The sequence below is a fragment of the Balaenoptera ricei genome, chromosome 18, assembly GCF_028023285.1.
Source record: "Balaenoptera ricei isolate mBalRic1 chromosome 18, mBalRic1.hap2, whole genome shotgun sequence".
Taxonomy (NCBI): domain Eukaryota; kingdom Metazoa; phylum Chordata; class Mammalia; order Artiodactyla; family Balaenopteridae; genus Balaenoptera; species Balaenoptera ricei.
The window spans coordinates 55,383,018-55,407,852 of NC_082656.1; the positions used below are offsets into that span (position 1 = coordinate 55,383,018).

General features: G+C 37.4%; 1 long non-coding RNA gene across 2 annotated transcripts in view; it reads left to right on the top strand.

Annotated features, from left to right (window-relative positions):
• Positions 1-24,835, top strand: part of LOC132352364 (uncharacterized) — an 88,293-nt gene that overhangs the window by 45,917 nt on the left and 17,541 nt on the right. For both annotated transcript variants that reach the window (XR_009498690.1, XR_009498691.1), the window contains exon 2: positions 14,668-14,797. This is a non-coding gene — a long non-coding RNA (uncharacterized LOC132352364). The remainder of the gene's footprint in view (positions 1-14,667; positions 14,798-24,835) is intronic.

The window sequence follows — 24,835 nt, forward strand, 5'->3', positions numbered from 1 at the left end:
GTTTTTTTTTTTTTGCCCACTGCGTGGTTTGAGGGATCTTAGTTCCCAGACCAGGGATCGAACCTGTGCCCCCTGCAGTGGAAGCACAGAGTCCTAACCATTGGACAGCCAGGGAATTCCCAGGTGTTAATCATGTTCTGATAAGCATAAGTTCTTAATTTTAATAGAGGAGTTTAAGTAAGAATTTTTTTCTTTTATGGCTAGTGCATTTTGTATCTCATTTTAGTAGTTTTTGCTTAGCTTCAGGTCATGAAGCTTCATTTTGATATTTTTAACAGTTTCATTGTTTACCTTTCACATTTAGAACTCCTTAACATTTAAAACTAATTTTTGTGTATTCCGTGAGGTTGGGGCTGGGGTCATGATTGACCTTCTTCCATATAGGTATTCAACTGACCCCAAACCATTTATTTATACAGACCATTTTCCCCTACTGCATTGCACTGTCACCTTTGTCATAAATTAGGTGATGGAACTAATTACGGGTCAATTTCTCGGTGTGCTCTTCTTTTTCACTGGCTATGTATTTATCCTGAGCCAATATCACACTGTCTCAAATACTATAGCTTTATAATAAGGCTTGACTTCTTACAGCAAACTTCTTTGTCAAGGGCTATTCATGGCTTTTTACATTTTCAAACACATTTTAGAATTAACTTATCAATTTCCATAAAATATCTGCTAGGATTTTGGTTCGGGTTATAATGAATGTATAGATCAATTTAGGAAGAACAAATATTTTAAAAATATGGAGCCTTTCAACTCATGAACATGGTACATCCCATTATTTACTTAAATCTTTGATTTCCATCAGTAATTTTTTATAGTTTCCATTGTAGGGGTCTTACATGTCTTTCATTAGATTTATTCCTAGATATTTTATGATTTTTAAAATGTTACTGTAAATTAATCAAGTGTTTTAACATTTCCATTCATACCTCTACATATGGGTATTTTGGGAATTCTGAATAATATTGATCCAAAGATGATCTAGGCAAATGATATAATCAAGTAGAGTCTTCATTCATGCCTTCATGAATTTGTTTATTGAATAAATACACGCTTTTTTTTTAAACATCTTTATTAGAGTATAATTGCTTTACATTGTTGTGTTAGTTTCTGCTGTATAACAAAGTGAATCAGCTATACGTATACATGCTTCTTGTATACTAGGAGTATAGAGGGAATAACAAAGTATTATAGAAGTAATGAAGAGATGAAACTACTTTGAAATGAAGAATATTGAAGGATTATCAGAATAATCAAAGCAACCATATTGAGAAGTAGTATCAGAAATAGCTAAATCACTTCACAGGGGGACAGTAAAAGCAAACTAGGACATCTGAGCAAAGTGAAGGATAGTGTGAAAGAGAATAACTTGGTAATATTATGTCTGAACTTTCAGTTGTGGCAAATAAAATAAAAACTATTAAAACTTCTCATAAAATCATATCATACAAGTTGGTGTTTAACTTCACCCAGAAGGTAGGAGCCTGGGTATTCTGTGCGATCAGTATGGCCTAAATTTAAGGGATTTACAAAGAATAGGAGCCATAAACCTAACAACCAGTGACTTCCTCTAGGTGGGAGCCACAAAGGGCCTGAATGAATATGAATTCAAAGACAGAGATTTATCTGGAATTTATCTGGAAAGCACTGGGGTGGGAACTGAGACCAACCCAGCTCCATTATTTATTTATAAGACTGATATAGGAAGTATGGATCCTTTTGTTTTCCAGAAGGACTATAAACAACTTCTGCTCCATTCGTTTGTATAAAAGATACCATTGAATTTTTTTTTAAGTAGACAGGAATAAAGTCTAGTTTCATTTAGGATATGTGTCCATATTACACATTATCTAAGGGTAGTTATGTTGCCCATCGACGCTGGCAAAGCCAAGACATCTAAGCAAATGTAAGAACAAGGAAAGGAAGAAAATAAAAGTGCAAAGCGTTGAGCAGTGAGGATTTTGAGCTTGTGAGAGTTCTGAAAATATGTGTAATCTAAACCAGAGATAAATGGATATAGTGGAAGGAGCTTTGAACGAGGAATCAAAACTAGTCTCAGTTTTACTAGCAGTGTTATCTTTTTAAGCTAATTAACCTCTCTGACTCTCAGTTTCCTGACCTATCTCAAATGATTTGATGTGAGAGCTCTTCTCAATGATAAGGTATTATATACTATCAGAGATGGTGGTTTAACATCACTTTACTTGTATCACTAAACTCATACAACAACCGTTTATTGACTACCACTAAAGCACCAGTTCTCAAACTTTTATGTCTCAGGACACCTTTACACTCTGAAAATATTGAGGACCCCAGAGAGCTTTTGTTTGCATGGGTTACATCTCTGGTGTATGCTGCATTAAGAATTAACACAGAATAATTTTTTAAAGTATTTATTTATTTAAAGTAAAATGAGCCCATTACATGGTAACATAAATAACATATTTGTATAAAATAATTGCGTCTTACAAACAATTTTTTTCCCAAAGCAAAACCACATTTGGGGAGAAGACATTATTGGCAGTATTTTACATTTTTGTATATCTCTTTCATGTCTGGTTTAATGAAGATGACTGAATTCTCATATCTGTTTCTGCATTCAATCTGTTGAAATATGTTGTTTTGGTTGAAATAAAGAAAATCAGGCCTCATGCAGATATGTATTAGAAAAAAGAAGAGTATTTTAATAGCTTTTTTGGATAATTATGGATATTCTTTGACTCAAAACTTTTAAAGGCTGGGTACAATGTGGAATCTGAACCCATATCAATGATTTTTTCTTGCTCATTATATTAAATTCGTTAGATCATCTTGCTCTTTGAATGGCTCTTTCCCCATGCATGATTCTGTAACATCATTTATTAGTCTGCTTTAAAGATTTGCCAAATGTTGGTGCATTTTATTATACAACATTTAAAAAATCATATTTGTTAATATCACCACTATTTCATTAGGAAACCTTTTAAGTATTATAATGCTGTCTAACTCAAGGTTATAGATGCAAGTCTTCCAAAATTCTAATTTTCACTTGAAAGCTTGAATTCAGTTACAGGCAACAAATACTATCAGTTGTTTTTCAAGTAACAGTCTTACTTGGTTCATTTTGAGAAAATGTCTGCCAAATACCCAAGTCTGAATAACCATAGTTTGCCTGTTAAATGTTTTTCAAGTGAAAATGGTGTTTCATGAAAAAAGCAGCTAGTTCAACTTCCAACTCAAACAATCACACCAGTGCTTTTCTCTGCGACCATCATACTTCTGTAGGCAGCAGAAGTGCTTTATTTGTACTTCCCATTTCATTACATGGACGTCTTCAAGACATGAATTCAAAGACAGAGATTTAATAAAATTAATTCTTTTACTGCTTCATCAAGGATATTCTTAAGTTAATTGGCTTTTCATTTTCCCCTCTGTGAATGATGGAGGTCAAGTATTCAATGATCACAATACAGTTTGGTTCCACTGCTTTGATTTATGCTAAGGTGCCAGAAGTTTCCTTTTCAGTGTAAATGTCAATACAGTGAAAAGGAAAGTGATGTCTTTTTATTTTTATGAAAATAGTTTGACCTTGAAGTCTCCCTGAAAGTGTAGCAAGGGACTCCAGGGGTCTGCTGACCAAAGAGCCATGTTGCAAAGGAATCTGAGCATTGCCTTTAGTTGTCAGTAGGAAAGAATGCTGTCCTCTTTGTCCTTGTCTTCCTTGGGTAGAAGGAAGATAAGCAAGAGTTCATAGTCAGGTCCCAACATTTTTCAGCCACATCTGTCCTTATTCCTCTTCTGGATCCTCAGTTCCAAACAAGGTGCTATCACTCCCTGCTCTTATTCTTTTACAGTAAATTTCTCACTGTGTTGCACTGTCCATTATTTGTCTGATTAGCCCACTAGATCAAAGTAATTTGTGAGCACTTGGGTGTTTACCTGTCTGGTCCACATTCATTGTATATCTAATTGCCTAGCTCAGAGCAGATCCTTAGTGAATATTTATAAAGTGAAATTAACATGATTCAATATTAAAATACTATAAAAGAACTTTAAATAAAATGCCATAGAAGCTGAGACTATAAAGAGATTAAATTTAACTGTGAGGGAGTGGAGGAAAAGGGGGCCTGGGAACACTTCAGAGAGGTGCGTTTTTGTATGTCGTCTGAACAAAAACGATGTTGTACTTTTCCTGTGGGATTTTAGGAATGAACCAGAGCATAGCCTTCTTGCTTATGCTGCTATGATAAATGCCCTAGAGACAATGATGAGAGCTATGACATAGAAAAAGGGACTTTTGGGAAAAGGTCTTGAAATTTGGGGCATTACGCAAGAGGACATGACGTGTCTTGCCCAGTGAATAAAGCTCTACTGAAAACTTTTAAAAGGAGGCTGAGTTGCTTGGACCATGTAAGAGACAACTTTCCAATACTGGCGTGCGCGTTCAAAGAGTGCCGATCTCTTCAAATACAACATTGTGAAAACAAAGTTTGCTCATTCATTCTGTTCACCCGGGTATGAAAGATTCTGAGTTGCTAAGTGGGAGGAAGTGTGGAGAAGCAGAGGAAATACTCAGGACCAAGTAGAAACAAGAAAAAGATTTGCTTATGAGTTTATTTTATTCCTAGTTTAGTGATAGAGTGGTAAAAGGTCTTCATGAGTAATAAGAAAGCTGCGTTCCTCCCCTGAAGCATGTTCTATTAGGGAAATTTACATATAAAAAGATGACACTGATTATAAACAGTCCTTATTCTGTTTCCAGAAGGGAGTGCACTTCTTACCTGTTTAAGCAGTTATCTATTTTCTTCATCTTTATCCCTTAGGATGGAAATTTATCTAAGATATTTTAATCAAATCCCTGTCTTCTAGAAGATATCATTGAAACAAACTTTCTCCCGTCTTTCCTTCCTTCCTTCCTTCCTTCCTTCCTTCCTTCCTTCCTTCCTCTTTCTCTCTCTCTCTTTCTTTCCATCTTTCTTTCTGTCTCTTTTTATTGAAGTCTAGTTGATTTACAATGTTGTGTTAGTTTCAGGTGTACAAAAAAGTGATTCAGTTATACATACGTATATATCTATTTTTTTCAGATTCTTTTCCTTTATAGGTTATTACAAAATATTGAATATAATTCCCTATACAGTAGGTCCTTGTTTGTTATCTATTTTATATATGGTAGTGTATATATGTTAATTCCAAACTCCTAATTTATCCCCCCCCCCCCATTTCCCCATTGGTAACAATAAATTTGTTTTCTATGTCTGGGTCTGTTTCTGTTTTGTACATAAGTTCATTTGTATAATTTTTTTTAGATTCCGCATATAAGTGATATCCTATGATATTTGTCTTTGTCTGGCTTACTTCACTTAGCATGAAACAAACTTATCTTGAAAATATGGTGTCATTTTAAAAACCAAGCATGTATACTGTACTGTGTAGTGATACAGTCCTGGCTTTTCTTTTTCTTGCCTCCTGTGTTTCAATATGACTTCTCTGTCTTGTCTCTAACAACCTACCTCCACCTGACTCCCAACACTGTTATCCTAGTTCTCCAGCTAATCTGCACTGGGCAAATAAAGCAGATAAGCAAACACATTAAGAATTAAAATATAAATAAGAACAAGCAAATCACATGATTAAGAGAACCTATCCTGGCACAACATTTACCACATATGGGCAAATTAGTTGACCTCTCCATGCCTCAGTTTTCTTATCTATAAAATGGGTACAATAAGAAACCACACCTTATTATGTTACTGTGAGGATTAAATGAGAACTCTTAGAAGGGGCATGGCACATAATAAATACTAGATAAGTGTTTACTATTATTATTGTTGTTGTTCTTAATTTAGCACTAAGATAAAGGCTAACAAAATAGGAGGTGTTATTGTGGTGGATCTGCAGAAGTAATCTGTGTTCTCAGAAGCATTTCAGTTTCATTTGGGACCACGTATAATGGTTGAGTTCCTGCTGTGTAGCCTCAGGAGACTGGCTGACTGCATTCTCATTCAGCTCATAGTACAATATCTGAATCATTCTGTCAATCAAGGATCCTTTTTTATAAATTTATTTTTTATTAAAGTATAGTTGATTTGCAATATTATATTATTTTCAAGTGTATAGCATAGTGATTCAGTATTTTTACAGATTATACTCTATTAAAAGTTATTACAAAATAATGGCTATAATTCCCTGTGCTATACAATATAACCTTGTTGCTTATCTATTTTATACATAGTAGTTTGTATCTCTTAACCCCATACCCCATACCCGTATCTTGCCCCTCCTTACTTCCCTCTCCTGACTGGTAACCAGTAGTTTTGTTTTCCATACCTGTCAGTCTGTTTTTGTTTTGCTATATATTTGTTTGTTTTATTTTTTAGATTCCCTATATAAGTGATATCATACAATATTTGTCTTTCTCTGTCTGACTGATTTCACTAAGCATAATACCCTCCAAGTCCATGGCAAAATTTCATTCTTTTCTATGGCTGAGTAGCATTCCATTGTGTATATATACCACATCTTCTTTTTCCATTCATCTGTCGATGGACACTTAGGTTGCTTCCATATCTTGGCTATTGTAAATAATGCTTCTATGAACTTTGGGGTGCATGTATCTTTTCTAATTAGTGTTTTTACTTTTTTATTTTTTTGGATATATACCCAAGAGTGGAACTGCTGGATCATATGGTAGTTCTATTTTTAGTTTTTTGAGAAACCTCCATACTGTTCTCCACAGTGGCTGCACCAATTTACATTCCCACCAACAGTGCATGAGGGTTCCCTTTTCTCCACACCCTCTCCAGCATTTGTTATTTGTGGTCTTTTTGATGACGGCCATTCTGACAGGTGTGAGGTGACATCTCATTGTGGTTTTGATTTGCATTTCCCTGATGATTAGTGATGCCGAGCATCTTTTCATGTCCCTGTTGGCCATCTGAATGTCTTCTTTGAAAAAATGTCTATTCAGGTCTTCTGCCCATTTTTTAATTGGCTTGTTTGTTTTTTGCTGTTGAGTTGTATAAACTGTTTATATATGTTGGAATATTAACCCGTTATCAGTCATATCATTTCAAAATATTTTTTCCCATTCAGAAGGCTGTCCTTTATATGGGACTGAGCAATTTTAATGTAAAATGCTAAGTGCAGGACAAAAGTTACCACATCACGGGGCTTCCCTGGTGGCGCAGTGGTTGAGAATCTGCCTGCTAATGCAGGGGACACGGGTTCGAGCCCTGGTCTGGGAAGATCCCACATGCCACGGAGCAACTGGGCCCGTGAGCCACAACTACTGAGCCTGCGCGTCTGGAGCCTGTGCCCCGCAACGGGAGGGGCCGCGATAGTGAAAGGCCCGCGCACCGCGATGAAGAGCGGCCTCCGCACCGCGATGAAGAGTGGCCCCCACTTGCCGCAACTAGAGAAAGCCCTCACACGAAAACTAAGAGACCCAACACAGCCATAAATAAATAAATAAATAAATAAATAAATAAATAAATAAAGTATTAAAAAAAAAAAAAAAAAAAAAAAAAAAAAAGTTACCACATCAGGTTCCAATGGAAACTGTGCTTTGAGGAGAGGGAGTGATGTCTCTTTCCCTGGCTAACTGAGGGATGAACAAAGAGATCTTGCTGTGGGCAACCCCTGCACTGGTTCTGCAGTGTGATCCTAAGCTGTTTCCAGCCCCAAAGGCTTCAGTCTCTGCGAAACTGTGCAAATCAGACCACAAGCCACTTGGAGACCACACAATGACAGTTGGCACGCCAACACACGCTGGAGGTCATTGCCACGGCTCTGGGTCCTCTGGGGCGCTTCAGGGCACAGACCAAGCCTTGGCCTTGGATGCTCATGGGAAGTTTGGATATGATCCATGTAAATCCCAGTCAGGTAGACCACCAATCTCCTGACAGCTGTTGCTTGGCAGACACCAGCTCAACCCACTTCCAGAAGGGTTTTCACAGCACTTTGGGGGCACTTCCAGGCCAGATTTTGGGGGCAGCAATGGTGGAGGCAGCAGGCTCACCTGGGCTGGAGCACTGCCCCACTGGATCTGAGTGTCCCAGAGGGGTCGCCTATGGCTGAACCTAGAAATGAGTGTGCCTGGCCTGTGCTTTGAGCAGCCTCACTCTCCCCCCGACTCGCCCCCTCCTGCATGTGCATATTGTGTGACAGTGAGTAGACTTCTTCCCAGATACTGACCAACTTCAGAAATCGAGCTTGTGGTACTTTATGAAAGTGTGTGGAATTTTAACCCTGAGTAGGTAAACCTGCCTATTGTAAAACATGGTTATTTATTTTTTAACAACTAAAAGTATGTTTTTAATTGAACGTCAGAAACTATCTACATATTCATAAATAATGCTTTTTAAATTAAAAGACAGTATTTCCATGAGTTGTCTGAGAAATGAATGTAATCATATTAACTAGGAATTAGTCTATTATTATCTTGTTAGACCCTAACATCATCTTTATGATGAAGGAATGCGTATGTACTCACATACATTCATATACACATTCCTAGATTGTGTGTATCTATATGATTATATATCATAAATCTATACTTTGATTTCTCATTTTTTTCTTTAAAAACATCCTTTCATTCATGCCTAGTACTAACTCTCAGACAAAGCATGTTTTTAAGGATTAGGCTCTTGTTTAATAATATCAGAAAGCTGTAACCCTGAAGTATTAGCTGATTAAAAAATAAAAATCAGTGATTCTGCAGTTAGCCTTTGGCTTCATTTCAGTATTGGGTTAGTGATGTTCTACTTCTAGCTGGGTTTGAAAAATTACCTAAAATTATATCCCTTATTGATTATTAAATTTATCCATACATTATTGTCACGGCAGTTAAGCAAGAAACTTAATTTGCTCTCCTGAAGTCAGTTTAATATTCTGACATTTCACTAGACTGTACTTTCCTGGACAGCAGCTGTCTTTCTACCTTCCTTACTCCAGTGCCTGTCACATAGAAGAGCTTAATACATGCTTCCTGAAGAAATGTCCCCAAATCCTGCTTCTCAGTGTTAGTTTTGAGCCTTGAGAAGAATGACAGCCTTGGAAAAGTAAATTTAAAAGTTAGAATCATTAAAATGTATGTGAACTATCCCAAAGTAAGGTTCCCATGTACTTCCACCATAGGGTTTATCTTTCTTCATTTTTATCATTTGTCTCTGGATGCCCCACAGAGGCTACCATAACTGTACACGCCTATCTTTCACCCTTTCATAACACTTCTGCTAAGTTGATGAAGAGTCCTCTCCTCTTAGAAACAACTGTGGCACATATTGGAATTTCCAAAGCCATCAAACTCCCATGGTATGCCAGAGACAGGTGTCCATGGAGTGGAATTAGCAACCCCGGCTGCAACCACTAGTGTACTGCAAACCCTGCCAAGGCAGGACAGGGGGAGATGGGTGTCAACTGGATGCCGGTCCATCCCCTCAGGCTTGAATAAGAATGCTCTACTACCGGGAATGGAACAGGTCTGTTCAAGGCCACAGTGGACAGTGGGCTCTTCTGTCATTTTGCTACATGATCCAAACTCCCAGCATTTGAGGGAGACTCAGAACATGAGCAGAACATCCCAGTAATGGGTGCACATGACTCTGGCAAAACAGGTACCTTTAAGGACCTCGCCATTTATTCTCCCATGGTTGCTCCACATGGCATGATAACAAAACTGGTATCAACAGTTTGGGACATGCACCAGTGAATAAGGGAATGGGATGTTTTCAAATTTATCGAATGGAGTGAATGCAGAAAAACTTGTTTTGCAGTTGCTGCAGATTAGCCTCAGAGAGAAAAAACCTCTACTAGTCATATCTATCATGCTCTAAAGGGCACTGTCTATTCATACACTTACTAAAGCTATTGTCTGCTGAATTTAAATAACAAACACCAAAAAATTATAGCCTATCTATTGAAAATGGGAACTGTTTGCAATACTTTTTACATCATAATGTAACACAAACATATTCCCCTCTCTCCCCCCCCCACACAAATTTGCAGCAGAAAAGGACAACAATAACATGTATAATTTTTACTGGATTATGCTCTAACTTAGATGGCTGAATTGTGCACAATTTAATGATTACAAAGTACCCAAAATGCTGCTGAAATCAAGTCTCTATATTTAACTTGTTACCCCACGTCCATCTTCCATGGTGGTCTAACTAGATACTTGCCCACTGTGATTATCGACAGAAGGTTCTTCCATTTTTGGAGAAACCACAGTTACTAGTTTTAGCTGTAAGAGCTCCCTTTCTCCTCCTCATCAGCAAGCCTAGGCAAGATTCCACAGACTGTATTTTTTCCTGTCTGTCCCCACCTACAAATCCTTTATCTATTCAGGGAATAGGAAAAATGCAGGAGTCCCCTTTGTGAATCGTTTGTAATCAGAAGTCCTTTAAAAATTCTGATTAGGACAGGAATGAGTGGTATAAAAAGAAGTAAACTTGTGAAAACTGGAAATGGCAGGGAGTTGAGTTTTCTTCTCATTCTTTAGCACAAAATTCTGGGCTTACAACCTTTAAAATCCTATTATGAAAGACAACCACATTACAAAAAATTGAAAATAATACAAATATTAGTGATCCCAGTAATTCACTCCATAACTTTTTTTCTTTGGATTAAAAAAATACAATTTTTTAGGGAATTCCCTGGTGGTCCAGTGGTTAGAACTCAGCACTCTCACTGCCAGGGCCCCAGGTTCGATCCCTGGTCAGGGAACTAAGATCCTGCAAGCTGCACAGTGTGGCCAAAAAAAAAAAAAGTACAATTTTTAAAATCATGTCCAATTAAAAAACACAGAGTCGTAAAATAAAAGAATAGGAACACAGGATATGCACTCAATTGAAATATTTTGAAGAAGAAAATTGACAACTGTTGCTTTGCAGCAAATATATGATCTCACTAGCAAGGTAGAAAAATGAGGAATTCATTATCTTTTTAAAAAGTCATAGGTAAACCAGCACAGTAGTTAGGAGCATGGATGTTAGAGTCAAACCTTCTGGTTCCAAAGCTTGACTTTGCCACAGAACTCTTCCTGTAAGCTTGGACAGGTCACCTCAGTTTCCTTTTCTGTAAAATGACAATACTCATTGTACCTACTTTGTCATGGTTTGATGAGTTAATAATAGGAAATACTTAGAAAAGATCCTAGAATATAATAGTATATGATGAAATTAAATTATTGTTACTATTCTTCAGTTTCTAGTATTTTTAAAATAAATACTGACCCACAATGAAGAATAATTGTATTTCTAGTCTCTGAAAGGTTCATTAAATAATAATGAATGATAAATTCCTTTTTCAATTTGAAAACCAAATTTAGTAATCTCTCAGAATATTATTATAAACTATGTTTCAGAATTAAAACCCTTCCCCACAAAGAAGAATATACTTTTCTATGTTTTGTGCTATCATTTGATAGGAGGAAGCTATTATACCAGGAGTTGGAAACTCTACACTGAGAAAAACCATTCACGCTGACTGCAAATGTTACCAGTGGGAGGAAGATTCTAGTATACCTAATTTCATCACTGATAAATCTATGAGTCACAATAGGTCTGCCTTTGGACTAAGTCTAAGAAATTCTCTTCTCACATGCAAAATATTTTTGCTTAATTTTATGGTCTACAGCTTGAGAGCCATTTTTTATCATTTAGAATTGATAAGGCAGCCAGTTTCCTGCCCTAGAGATTTTGTCAGATAAAATCAGGTTTTATCAGATTTCATCTTATTTTATCAGATACAACTCCCGATTTTCTTTTAACCTAAGTCATGATTATAATCTTCTCTGTGCAAAAGGGATTATTTTTACTAGATCATCTGTGATAAGATTTGTGACTAGTTTTTCCCGCAAAATATTTAAGTTTTGAAATTATTTCCTCTTTCCTCCAGGACACTATAAATAAACTTTTCCTATGTGACTATTTGGTTTTCTTCAAAATATATTAGATCATACTTATCACAGCCATATTCTCTATTTCAAGTAGAGAAGATGCTGTGTATTGCCTAACTTAGCAGGACTTTTTGTTCAGATTTCCAGATAAGGCATAAAATCGGCTTTAAAAATAAAAAGGGTAGGCTGTTTCCCACAGAGTCCACCGGTGTTCGTAGGATGAGAAACTGGCCCCCGTGTTGTTTGATAAAAAAGGAATTCCTAGTACGGAGCTATTTTTAGCACATCTGACGGAACATCAGTGCCATCCACATTTCCTTAACATGTTGTGCTATATTCTCCCCCCGAACATTCCAGGATTGCTTCATTACCCAAAGTAACAGGGAGAAGTCACTTAAGATTTTTCTCTCACAAAGGAGAAATGAAAAGCTGTTATTATTATACTAACACATGTTTCTCTTTCTGCATCAAATATACAACAGCATTTGTACCTCTGCTAAAAATGATCACACACACTGAGAGATGGACCAAGCCCTCCCGGAATTTTTAATTTATTTTGTGACTGCAACATCAATATGTTTAAATTACATGTTTATTTCTGTCTACATTTTGGATGTGGCCCCTAGTGACTAAAAATAGAAGTTTGTGTTGCTTTGCTGCATTGATTTCTTTTCCTAAGCAATTGACTAAGTTAGTTGTTGACTTCTTTGTACAGTGAGATCTTGGATAAAAACAACACGCTGTCTCTCTCTTTTAAATAGAACACAAAAACAAGTAAAGAAATGTTTTTAAAAATCTGTTAAGCAAAACCTTGGTCAAAGTATAATCTGATTGTCCATACATAGAAAGCTTGTATTATAATTGTTCTTGAACATAATTGTAACATCTCTCCCCCTTCCCAAATATGCAATTTTGATTTAACACCAGGTTGATAATCACCTGACCAAAATTAGATTTCTTGATCATGTACAGACAGATAGCAAATTTGCAGGTTAGTAATGCAAATGGAAAGAAATAATTTTGGGTAATTTCCTTCTGACTAAAACTACTTTTATCACAGCTCAGTATCCCTGTTATCACATATAGTTTCCAAGAGTTTATTAAAGACATTTGTCAGAAAGAAAATCTGGATTACAGGTAAGAGTAGTTGGATATATTCATATATATATATACATAGACTATAATAGAAGTTGGAACTGTGTATGGCTATGTGTGTGTGCGTGTGTGTGTGTGATAGCGTATAGGATCACATAATAATACAGTTTTCCTAAAGTTAGGAACTTGAAGGGTGACTATCATATAATGCCACACTCTTTGAGTTGCAAAAAAGTCTACTGAACTTTATAGATTTGAGGTTTAAAGCTTAAAGTTTTCCTTTGAATTTTTTCATTCTAAAACAGTTGACCACCTGGTTTTTAAAAAGAAGGGTTTCAAAATATTGCAAAAGTGAAATGACTCATAAAACAAAATCTAGACAAACTAGAAATAAATTTAAAAAATTAAAATACAAGTTTATTTTAAAAGCACATATGTTTTGCATTAAGGGGAAAGTGTAGCCTTCCCAATCATCTTTTTCTCTCAGATATTCAGAGTGCATTTTTAGCACATTGTGCCAACATTCAAATGTCAGTGGTTCATTATTTTAAAAACAGCATCTCTTTTAAATGACGAATATTGAAATATAAATTCTATTCTTTTCCTAGGGTCTTGTACACAACGTCTCTTTTATGACTTTGAGATCATTGCTAGGAAGCTTTTAAGTGTTTTTTTTTGTATTCTTTTTTGGAATTCTGCATAGGAATTAAACCTTTTTTTTCCTGCTTGAGAAATGTTACCTGAGAGAAAATCACTTTTCAACTGTTGTGACTCCTTAAAATTTGTTTCTTCTCTTTTGTCGACAATACCCTTCCCAGCATCAGTGAGTTTCAAACATCTCTGTTTTGATTCAGGGATAGAGTATTATCATTTTTATATTAAAATGAAGAACATATTTGGGGATATATTGACACCTTGTCAGATGTATTAACCCCAGGGAGGATGTACGGAGGGACACAGGGATGAATAACACTCTTGCCTGTGAGTCTCTACCGAGGGTTAGGAAAACATCCTGGCGTGTCCTTTTGTAGCTTATTGGTTTCCTGAGCTAAGTTAGGGATTAGGACGAGAGGCGTGGCTGAATCTCTTCCTGAAGATTGTGATTCTGAGACTCGGAGGAACTGAGACCCAAGTTTCCCACAGCAGAGCCAGAAAAATAAATAAATAATAATTAGGCCTGCACCTCTGACATTTAGCCACTCCTGTGGGTATTGTATCTGGGGCCTGATATATTTTCTTTTCCTAGTTGAGGCTGTAACTGCTTAGAGCAAAGAGCAGATATTTTGTTTGCACTAAATACATACATATTTTCTGAACTCTACAGATAATAAATAAAAATAATAACCAAATCCTTAAATTCCACTGAGGCTGCATGGGCCCTCTCCCTTGCTAGATAATCTGTAGGGCAAGGTGTTCTTATAAATTGATTCAAAAGGGACTACAGAGTGATAAATTTGTGGATTTTGCCAGAATGAGAATTTGTGCTCAAGATTTCATTAATCAAACCATTTTTGTAGATCTGTTATTATCACAGCAGAGTTTGGAAGGGCTTGAAGTTGCCCAGAAGTTTACCTATTCAATTCAACAAATAAATAGGCACCTATGATGTGCTAGGCTGGATAGCAGATGCTGGCGGGTATAGAAATGTATTCTAGTCTCTTATTTCTCTCATTTTCTCTTTATAGCTGGACCTCAACTTATTAAAAAAAATAAAAAGCCCACACCCTTCAGGGAGAGGATTCCTGGGGCTTTGGAATTCAACACCTTTGTCCTGACTTCACCCCTACCAGTTGTGCAACCAGAGCCTTGGCCTCTGTAAGTAAGCATGGTCTTCATGCATGTAGAACAGGTTGTAACAAGAGTTGTAGTGATGTATACAAGGTACATGAACGGGCACATGGTGACTTCTCTTATTTTCAAGCAGTAGGCAAGGCTGGACCCAGAATTCACTTCCAAGATGGAAGGAACTCAAATTCTCTGTTCATCTTGAAGAGCTAAAGAATTCGTTCCTTTTTTTTTTTTTTTTTTTATTGAGGTATAATTGTTTTACAATGTTAATTTCTGCTGTACAATTAAGTGAGTCAGCCATACATATAAACGTATCCCCTCCCTCTTGGGCCTCCCTCCCACCCTCCCCCCCATCCCACCCATCTAGGTCACCACAGGGCACCGAGCTGAGCTCCCCGCACTACACAGCAGGTTCCCACTAGCCATCTGTTTTACACATGGTCGTGTATATATGTCCATTCCAATCTCCCAGTCCATCCCACCCCTGCTTCCCCCACAACCGTGTCCACACGTCCATTGTCTACATCTGCATCTCTATTCCTGATCTGTAAATAGGTTCATCTGTACCATTTTTCTAGATTCCACATATATGCGTTAATATGTTGTTTTTCTCTTTCTGACTTACTTTACTCTGTATGACAGACTCTAGGTCTATCCATGTCTCTACAAACAGTATGGAGTTTCCTTAAAAAAACTAAAAATAGAACTACCATATGACCCGCAATCCCACTACTGGGCATATACCCTGAGAAAACCATAATTCAAAATGAGTCATGTACCACAATGTTCATTGCAGCACTATTTACAATAGCCAGGTCATGGAAACAACCTAAACGCCCATCGATGGATGAATGGATAAAGAAGATGTGGCACATATATACAATGGAATATTACTAAGCCATAAAAAGGAAGTCATTCCTTTTTAAAGATATAGTTGACACTCTGAGGAGAACTGAATGCTGACTAAAATAAACCAGAACAGTAGTTATCATAAAAATTCTGATAAAATTACTTGGTATTCTTATACTTAAGAGCACGCCTATCCTAGGCAGAACTGAGAAATTACTTTGGTTTGTTTTCTTCACATTCACATCTCATTCAGGTTTCTTTCACAACTCACACCCTAACTTCCCAGAAGCTTCTTTCTCTACCCTAACACTGTTAAGTAGCCTATTATAGTGGGAAGCAAAGTCTCTCTGAGGTGTTGGCTGATACTGGTTAAAGCTCTGTCAGCTTACCAGCTGCTCTACATTTTAATAGGGGGTGTCTAGAACACACAGGACTTTTCAAACCCGGGGAATCATGCTATCTGGTGAGGCAGACTGTCTTTTCTATAGCTACTCTCTCAGAAAGCTCATCCATCTTTATGACATTAACTTCCATTTCTATCCTTATGATTCTTAAAACTATGGGTCAAGCCTGCCTCTCCCTCCCAAATTCTGATTATGCAACTTCTTAATGGACATTTCAATTGATTGAACAGATATTCATGAGGCATCTCTTATGTGTCAGGTCAAGATCAATACCTGAAATGTATTTCAACTAGAATACCTTCTCTCTTGTGACTGTTGAGGGATCTCTTTACTCTGTTCTCCAGCATTTTGTACTATGCTTTGTCACCAAGTCCTACCAATTCTTCCTTGAAAGAATTGCCATCACCTTGTACTCAGAAGTTACACTAGCTGGCTGTTCCAGAAACAAGAATCTTACAGCCACAGTGTGTTACAGTTAGCACCTGCATACAGATCTCCTTCACTTTACAGAAGTGGCTCTGAGCTTGGCCACTCTACAGCCTGTGACCTTGCACAACTCATTAACTTTAATCTTGGTTTGATCATCTGCAAAATCAATAAAACCTGCTCTGACTCCCTCACAGGATTATTATAATGATCAGTTGAAATAGTGCTTAGGAAATAATTTTATATGTCATTTATTTATATTACACTGATGTGAATATAAAGTCTTGTTGTTTTCTATCTTGTCTTGAGTCAGACAGACTTGAGTTCAAATCTTGAATCCTCCACTCATTACTCATGTGATCATTAGAACCTCCATCTTTTCATTTACAAAATGGAGATGCCAACCTCCCTGCAGCTTGGTAGAAGAATTAAATAGAGGAACACCTGGGAGTGCACCAAGGACCCAGTGCCAACTTGTGTGCCACAATGCTTATTTTTCTTTCTGTTCTCATTGGTTTTGTTCTTTGTACACGTCTTTCTTAATCCAACCTATATAATTTAATTCTATTTTTGGAGCAACCTTGTATCAGCTAGCCAGATTGGTCAGTGAATTAATTTTCCGTGGCTGCCATAACATATTACCACACACTTAGTAGCTTAGAACAATGCAGATTTGTTTTCTTACAGTTCTGGAGGTCAGAAGTCTGAAGTCAGTCTCACTAAGCTAAAGTCAGATTGTTCCTTCTGGAGGCTTCGTGGAGTGATCCACTGCTTTGCCTTTTCAGCTTCCACAGGCTGCCTGTGTTCCTTGGCCCTTCCTTATGTCACTCCCAACTCATGCTTCTGTCGTCCCATCTACTACTTACTCTGAAATCCTGCCCTCCTTTTCCAAGGACCCTTGTGATGACATCATTGGGCCCATCTGGATAAACCAGGATACTCTCCTCATCTCAGGATCCTTAACTTATACACATCTGCACATCTGCAAAGTCTCTTTTGCCATTCATGGCCACATTCACGGGTTCTGGGAATTACGAAATGGATATCTTTGTTGGGGGAGGGGGTGTCATTATTCAGCATACCATAGTCATTTCCCAACGAAACACAGGTTTACTATGACCATTGTTACCTTTCTCTCTTTACCTATTTAATTACTCCTTCCTCAAAACTTCCCTTTTTCCCTTTGTCCAACTTCTACTTATTCTCTCTGAAGTGTACAGTTAAATCAATAGATCAGTAGATCTCCATCTATTAAAGTTGGGTTCTGTACCATATAGATCAATGCTTAGTTATGTGCTAATGTTTACTCTTTCTTGCCAGATTTAGGCTTCTCTCAGGCAGGGACACTAAACGTCCTTATACATTGTTTTTTAAAACCACACAGCACTCCTTCATTCATATAGTCATTCATCAAGGGGTTATCAGCATCTACTAATCTACCAAAAGCCAGGCCTTGCATTCTATGCAGGAAATACAAAGTTGAACACAGAACAGTCCCTATCTTTTGAGAACTCATTGAGTGATGGGGGTGTGGTAGAGACAGTAAAGCTCACCGTGTATTTTCCCAAAGTTCCCAGTCACCTTACAGGTCATGAAATGTGGGCAGTAGTGATATGTGTCACTTCTGGATTGTGGTCACTTGTGGGTCTTTGGTGTTGTTCTGTGCCACTGGGTACAGCTACAGGATGGTGGACTTCCATCCTGAGTTCCTGAGAGACTGTATAGCAGAGCTTCCTGAAAATTCATGTGGGACATGAAACATGTGGGAGATGCAAGATTTTGCTGTGTTGAACCACTGAGATTTGGGGGTTATTTGTTATTATCACATGCAGCCTGGCCCATTCTAATTAATACAGAAAAAGGCACACATGATCCTCTTTGGTGTAGTATGACAGTGTGGCTAAGAGTTGGAAGTGGAAAATTCTGTGGAGGAAGTACAGAGGGAACATTTGAGGTGGCTCTTAAAGGGGGACAGGAAAGCCTGAGATGGATAAAGTGTGAGAACAAGCATTTCCCCACAAAAGCAAAGAGTACACATGAAGGCTTGGAAGCCTGAGAGAGTCCAGTCAACAGAGAAGGGACACAATTTCTGAGGGAGTGAGAGGGAGACCAAAGGTCAGGGCTGGTGGGTGGAGAGAATTGTATAGCATTCTAAAGCATTTTATTTTCATTTTGTAAGCTAGAGGTTCTCGAAAAGCTTTTTAACAATTGTGTTCATTTATTTCTGCTTAACATAGTACTATAAGTACATTATATAAAGTTGGAAAGACATAGAAAAACAAATGAAAAGAATTATAATCAACGTTCATACTGTCACACTGGGCAAGAACTATTAATGCTGCTTTTGTTTTTCCTTCCTTCAAATATGTATATATATATATATATATACATATATGTGTGTGTGTGTATGTGTGTATGTATATGTATGTATACATATACATACATATACACACACACACACACATATATATATATACATATTTGACTTTTTTCCCTAAAAATTGGGATCATGTTTTATAGGCATTATTTTGTTTGTTTTTTCACCTTTCCAACTAAAATTCTTCAAAAAAAAAAATCTCAGTTTGGGCTGATAAAATTTCAGTGACTAAAAGATATACCATAATTTATTTAGCTATTTGGCATATAGGAAAAAATCCATTGTTACAGAAACTATCCTTTTAAGTAGACACATAAAAATTGGTTTTATTGAGGAACAATTTATATTGAATAAGATTTACCTATTTTAAGTGCAAATTTGAGGAGTTTTGACAACTGTATGCAGTTGTGTAACCACCAGCACAATCAGGATATAGAACATTTTTATCACCACCAAAAAGTGCCCTTGTGCCTCTCTGCACCACTATTTGCTGTGTCTTTCCATGGTACCTTAATACTCAAAGCATTTCTTTTCTAATCTGTAGTCACGTGGGCCTCTTGCACCCCCTTGTATCTCAAGTGCTCTGGGGAGTGAATGCCTGGCGCAGTGAAGTGCTCAATATGGCACCCAATTTAATTTTGTGAGTGCCATGTAAACTACATGCTTTTAAATTTTTATACATCTTTTACAAGTGAGGAACCTACATTTACACCTCATCATCACCCGGAGTCTGTACTTTAACATAGGGTTAATTCTTGGTGTTGTATATTATTTGGAGACTACGTACCTTTTAATTTGGTGAAACTCTTCCAAGCCATTTATGTTAATGCAGGAACAGATAACTATAAAAACACTATTTCATTTACATAGATCTTTCTTTCTTTTCTTTTTTTTGTTTCTAAATTCACTGATAACTGTCTTCCCCTTAACATATCTTTGTTTTCCCTTTTGCAACTTCTTGCATTGAATACTTAACTCATTAACTTTTCATTTTTAAAAACAAAACCATTTAGGGCTTCCCTGGTGGCGCAGTGGTTGAGAGTCTGCCTGCCAATGCAGGGGACACGGGTTCGAGCCCTGGTCTGGGAAGATCCCACATGCCGCAGAGCAACTAGGCCCGTGAGCCACAATTACTGAGCCTGTGCGTCTGGAGCCTGTGCTCCGCAACAAGAGAGGCCGCGATAGTGAGAGCCCCGCGCACCGCGATGAAGGATGGCCCCCACTTGCCGCAACTAGAGAAAGCCCTCGTGCAGAAATGAAGACCCAACACAGCCAAATAAATAAATAAATTAATTAATTTTTTAAAAAACCATTTAAAATTATACATTTATTTTTGTTATTAATTTCTAGTTTCATTTTGTATTGAAGTGAAAGAATATGTTTTCCATATTTTCTTTTTTGAGGGGATTAAAGAGGCAGTTTATTGATAGTTTCACGGTGGCCTTATATAAAATTAATGCTTGAAAATATTCAAACAATACTTGAATAGGAGATGAATTCTAAATATTTGTAAGATACCATTTTCCATATAAATATCTTTCTTTTCATTAATAGAATCAAATATTGTTAACATTCTTACATTAAATTAAATATTAATTTAAATTCTTATTTTGTTATTTAATACTCTACCCATTTTACGTCTTTAACTGAAGCTAAAAATACATAGAGAAAAGTGTATAAATAGTAAGTAAACATTTCAATAATATCACAAATAAAACACAGCAATGTAACCTCTAGCTAGGTCAAGAAATTTCTCCCCATGTCTTTTCTATTTACGTGATTTGTCAGACCCTGAGAGACGTATGTACTTACTGTTCCTAAACCATTGTTCAACATGGACATGCTCAAGTCCCTCCCAAGAGCTACTAATCTCAGTCTCAGTGGTACATCACAGCACCTGGGAAATTCTGGGGCAGAATTTGGGAACAGATGTTTTTCTCCCTGAATTTTAACTGTTTTGATTTATCTCCATATTCAAACTTTCACCAAATGATGCATATTTTCTAAAAGCTGTGTTTCTTCAAATAATTCATGCTACTGCAACCCTAGTTTGAGAGCTTATTATTTCTCGCCTGTAGCAGAATGCAAATTCCTCACACCATCTCCAAAGTTATCTTCCAAAAAAGAGTTAAGTCCAATTAGTCCCCTCTTGAATATTTAATGCCAACCAGTGCCTACAGAATAAAGTTTAAGTTTCTCAAAATGGCATCCAAAACATGTCATCATTGGGCCCATTCTGATTCCACAAATTTCTCCCCTCAACCCTTTGCTTACTCATCATTCCTCAAGTACAACTTCCTCAAATTCCTCAAAATGGTACCCCAGGCCTATCAGTATTTGGGCCCATGCTCCTTCTACTCATCTCTCTTCTCACCCCTTATAAACCACATAATGAAACTTGTTCTTCCTCAACAGCAACTTAACATGTTAGTCATTCCACCTGGAACGCCCTTTCCCTCCCTTCCTTTCTTATCTCAATTCTGCTCATTCTGAGAAACTCCCCACCCAACACCAGCTTTCCCATTCCCCAGTGATAATTAGAATTACACTTTCATCTAAGTTTTCACCATCAGATTTTAACAAGTTTTCAACACGACATCTGCCTCTTCTTGTAACTGAGGCCACTAACTGTTACTTGCAATCCGACTCCACTCATATTTCTAAGACTTACCTTAACCTTGTTGAGGAAGAATTTCAGAGGGTCTGGGTTACAAGGTCATCCTTGTTGTCATCCAATATTACTTTTTGACCCAATATTGGAAACTAGGTTTTGGCCTCCTTCTGGGAACCATAATTTCCACTTATGGAAATTAGATTCCAATCTTGTTACTAATATTCCTGGTACCTCTCTCCACCTGTAGGATCACTCCTTGCTATTGCCAAACTCACTCCTACCAAAAAGGTCCTGGCGGCATCCCCAAATCCCACCACACAGGCTGGGTCTCTTGTTCTGAGACACCTCCCTCTTGCTGATGACTGCCCTCCTAGCTCTCCAGGCATTGGTTTTGGGAGGATCGGAATCTTCAGCTGTGGCCAGCTGTTGCTAGTCCTGCAGTGACACTCTGGATTGCCACATTGATTTAAAGTAATATCTTTCCAGAGCTCACATTTAGCATTGTGATGTATTTTATACACCACACATATTTTTGTATCTTAGGGAAAATGCAATTAATGTGACGCTAGATAAAATTTTTTTGAAAGCTTTATTTTGCTCAAAAGGGTCAAAGTTGTGAGCTATCTATTTAACTATGGCTATTGAATGCCTTGGTTCATAATGTCACAGTGTTTTTACAAAATATTTCTGTTCTTATTTCTCTTGTTAAGAGGGAAAGTTGAGTGCCTAAAGAATTTACAAGAATAAAGTATTTAATGTTTAATGGCCTTGAAATAAGTTTTTTTTTTCCCCCTAAAACATTGTTAATCATAGACACACTTTCAGCTTTATATTCTTTTTAAAAAAATCTGTATTTTAGGTTTATCCTGTATGGGACTCTCTGTGCTTCTTGGACTTGATTGACTATTTCCTTTCCCATGTTAGGGAAGTTTTCAACTATAATCTCTTCAAATATTTTCTCAGACCCTTTCTTTTTCTCTTCTTCTTCTGGGACCCCTATAATTCGAGTGTTGGTGCATTTAACGTTGTCCCAGAGGTCTCTGAGACTGTCCTCAAATCTTTTCATTCTTTTTTCTTTATTCTGCTCTGCAGTAGTTATTTCCACTATTTTATCTTCCAGGTCACTTATCTGTTCTTCTGCCTCAGTTATTCTGCTATTGATTCCTTCTAGAGAATTTTTAATTTCATTTATTGTGTTGTTCCTCATTGTTTGTTTGCTCTTTAGTTCTTTTAGGTCCTTGTTAAACATTTCTTGTGTTTTCTCCATTCTGTTTCCAAGATTTGGATCATCTTTACTATCATTACTCTGAATTCTTTTTCAGGTAGCTTGCTTATTTCTTCTTTATTTATTTGATCTTGTGGGTTTTTATCTTGTTCCTTTGTCTGCAACATATTTCTCTGTCTTTTCATTTTGTCTAACTTACTGTGTTTGACGTCTCCTTTCCGCAGGCTGCAGGGTTGTAGTTCCTCTTGCTTCTGGTGTCTGCCCCCAGTGGGAGAGGTTGGTCCAGTGGCTTGTGTTGGCTTCCTGGTGGGTGGGACTGGTGCCTGCATTCTGGTGAGTGGAGCTGGATCTTGTCCTTCTGATGGGCAGCGCTGCATCAAGTGGTGTGTTTTGGGGTGTCTGTGGGCTTAGTACGACTTTAGGCAGCCTGTCTGTGGATGGGCAGGCTTGTGTTCCTGTCTTGCTTGTTGTTTAGTGTGGGGCATTCAGCACTGGAGCCTGCAGGCAGTTGGGTGGAGCCGGGTCTTGGGCATATACCCAGAAAAAAAACATAATTCAAAAAGACACATGCACCCTAATGTTCACTGCAGCACTATTTACAATAGCCAGGACATGGAAGCAACCTAAATGTCCATCAACAGAGGAGTGGATAAAGAAAATGTGGTACATATATACAATGGAATATTACTTAGCCATAAAAAGGAATAAAATTGGGTCATTTGTAGAGACATGGATGGACCTAAAGACTGTCATACAGAGTGAAGTAAGTCAGAAAGAGAAAAACAAATATCGTATATTAATGCATATATGTGGAATCTGAAAAAATTGGTATAGACGATCTTATTTACAAAGCAGAAATAGAGACACAAATGTAGAGAACAAATGTATGGATACCAAGGGGAAAGGGCAGGGTAGGATGAATTGGGAAATTGGGATTAACATATATACACTATTGATACTATTCATAAAATAGATAACTAATGAGAACCTACTGTATAGCACAGGGAACTCTACTCAATGCTCTGTGGTGACCTAAATGAGAAGGAAATCCAAAAACGAGGGGATATATGTATACGTATAGCTGATTCACTTTGCTGTACAGTATAAACTAACATAATATTGTAAAGCAACTATACTTCTATAAAAAAATCTGTATTTTAATGTAAAGTTTTTAAAATAAATCAAGGTTTGTATTCTTCCTTAAGCAGAATCCTTGAAAGGGCACGTGATGGGTTACAGATTTTGTTTTTAAAAATCTGACTGTGGTGCTTCCCTGGTGGCGCAGTGGTTAAGAATCTGCCTGCCAATGCAGGGGACATGGGTTCGAGCCCTGGTCTGGGAAGATCCCACATGCCGCGGAGCGACTGAGCCCGTGAGCCACAACTACTGAGCCTGCGCGTCTGGAGCCTGTGCTCCACAACGGGAGAGGCCGCGACAGTGAGAGGCCCGCGCACCGCAACGAAAAGTGGCCCCTGCTCGCCGCAACTGGAGAGAGCCCTCGCACAGAAACGAAGACCCAACACAGCCAAAAATAAATAAATAAGTAAATTTATTTAAAAAAAAAAATCTGACTGTGTTAAATAAAATAGAAAAATAAATTAAAAATGAAAATTTAATATAAGTTTAAAATTATATGACCATTATCCAGATACAACAACTGCAAAGAGAGAAAAGATGCAAGTTTCTCTTTTCTTTTTTAATGCAATAGACGCAAAGTTCTTGACAATAAAATGAACCTAAATACATGCTAGATAATAATCAACTCCCCCTCTCCACTCTGGCTCATCCCCAGTCACTGCATGGATGAAGCATACCGTCTTCTCAAACCTCCCATTAGAGGAGTAAGAAACATGTTATGTATGGTAAGCAAAAAATAAAGTTCTTTTTCTCTCCTATTGCTTCATCCTCTCAGTAACCCAGGTGTTGTAGCCAGCCCAGTGTTCACCAGAACAGATGACCGGGGAAGCCATCACAGTCATCTGAGGGGTGCCCCTTCCCTAAAATAGCTTTCCCACTGCCTGCCACATGCCAGAGTTCTGCCACTGGAGATTAATTTGGGGGGTGGGTAAGGCTGTCTATTTCCAAGAGTGAGCTATAATAATTATATTTAAACATTTTTATCTTTCAGAGTATAAGACCTTCAGGTCCTAAAATATAAGACAGAGGGACT